Source organism: Oryx dammah, unplaced genomic scaffold (assembly GCF_014754425.2).
Source record: "Oryx dammah isolate SB20612 unplaced genomic scaffold, SCBI_Odam_1.1 HiC_scaffold_25, whole genome shotgun sequence".
Lineage (NCBI taxonomy): Eukaryota > Metazoa > Chordata > Mammalia > Artiodactyla > Bovidae > Oryx > Oryx dammah.
The window spans coordinates 97,740,436-97,742,769 of NW_024070209.1; positions in this window are offsets into that span (position 1 = coordinate 97,740,436).

Here is a 2,334-nt window from a genome sequence, read left to right on the forward strand (position 1 = left end):
TCTGGCTTCTGATTTGCTAGGGGATCAGGAAGTACTGACAGGGTTGGGGTCAGCGAGAAGAGAGCTGGGCAACAGGGGTCAATTTGATCATGGGCTGCTTTGTAGACCCCTGAGGAGGCTAGAAGGCCCCGGGATAGCCCATCACCGCAACCATCACACCTGACCGCCCACCTGATACTTGCCTCTCTTAGTCAACCTCCACCGCCCTTACTGCATGGCGAGCCAAGTTTCACCCAGAGGGGAACTTCTTGGAGTGACTAATATCAGTCCCTCTGCTTATCCAGCCCACCTCCAGATGAGTCCCATGCCTCCTGCTGAAGTGCTCAAAGCAGGGGGATCAGTCAGGGTCTGACAGGATATTGCAGAGGAAAGCAGATGATGATACAGTGGTGGAAACCGGGTTTTGTTTTTATTCTGTGGCCAAACAGAGCTAATGCTCTGCAGGCTGTGTCATGTATAGACAGATGTGGGAGGCTGGGCCAGTGGCTGGACACCCCAGGCCTCAGTTTCTACATCTATGAAGTAGGTAAAATGATACCTGCTGTGGCCACTTCACAAGTGATCACAGATATAAAAGCTGGTTTAATGACCATAATGAAATAGACAAATGTCAGCTCATTCTTACGATACATTTGTGTGTGTTAGGCATGTTCCTGGCTCCTCTGGGAAAGTAAGGTCCTTATAGCTCAAGGTGGGGCCTTGATGAGCTAACATTCTTGGTACAATAGTAGGGGGCAGGGGGAGTGAGCTGGGAAATATAAAAAAAACCTCGTATCTTGAAAACTGCAGTTATCTGGATATTGATGTTCATTCATTCAACAAGTAACATTGAATGAATATGCATTCACTGTCCACAGTGATTTTGGAACCCAAGAAAATAAAATCTGCCACTGTTTTCATTTTCCCCCCATCTATTGGCCATGAAGTGATGGGACTGGATGCCATGATCTTAGTTTTTTGAATGTGGAGTTTTAAGCCAGGTTTTTCACTCTCCTCTTTCACCTTCATCAAGCAGCTCTTTAGTTCCTCTTCACTTTCTACCATTAGGGTAGAATCATATGCATATCTGAGGTTTTTTATATTTCTCCTGGCAATCTTGATTCCAGCTTGTGATTCATTCAGCCCGGCATTTCGCATGACATACTCTACATATAAGTTAAATAACCAGTGTCACAATATATAAACTTGATGTACTCCTTTCCCAATTTTGAACCAGTCTGTTGTTCCATGTCTGGTTCTAACTGTTGCTTCTTGCCCTGCAAACAGGTTTCTCAGGAGGCTGGTAAGGTGGTCTGGTATTCCCATCTCTTTGAGAATTCTCCAGTTTGTTGTGAGCCTCCCCTGGAGAAGGGAAAGGCTACCCACTCCAGTATTCTGGCTTGGAGAAATCCATGGGCTGTATAGTCCGTGGGGTCGCAAAGTGTCGGACACGACTGAGCAACTTTCACTACTAATACACAGTCAAAGGGTTTAGCATGCTCAATGAAGCAGATGTTTTTCTGGATAAACAAAAGTCTCTTGTCTTTACTATGATCCAGCAGATGTTGGCAGTTTGATCTCTGGTTCCTCCTGCCTTTTCTCAATCCAACTCGTATACCTGGAAATTCTCCGTTCTTATACTGTTGAAGCCTAGCTTGAAGGATTTTGACCATTGCCTTGCTAGCATGTGAAATGAGTGCAATTGCGCAGTAGTTTGAATGTTCTTTGGCATTGTCCTTCTTTTGGGATTGGAATGAAAACTGGGGGGTAAAATATACATAAAGTACTTATAAAATTAACCATTTTAACCATCATTAAGTGTACAATTTAGTGGCATTAAGTATTGGGCTGGCCAAAAAGTTTGTTCAGGTTTTTCCATTATGGAAACCCAATGCAACCCAATATACTCACATTGTTGTGCAAATACCACCACTTTCTAGCACTATAGTTTCTGTTTGTTTTTGTTGCTGTTGGTGTGTGTGTGTGTGTGTTTTGGTGCTGAAACCCGGGATCAAACCAGGAACTATCTCTATAACTTAAAAAAAAATTTTTTTATTTATTTGACTGCACCGGGTCTTAGTTGCAGCACACAGGATCGATTTTTCATTTCGACATGTGGGATCTAGTTCCCTGACCAGGGATTGAACCCAGGCCCCCTGCATTGGGAGCATAGAGTCTAAGCCACTGGACTACCCGGGAAGTCCCTCCCTATGGCTCTTTCTATCTTGCAAAACTGAAATTCTGTACACATGAAACATGAACTCCCCACGTCCCAGCCCCTGGCAACCACCATTCTATCTTCTGGCCCTTTGAATGTCTGCTTTAAGTAACTCATAGAAATGGAATCAAACAGTA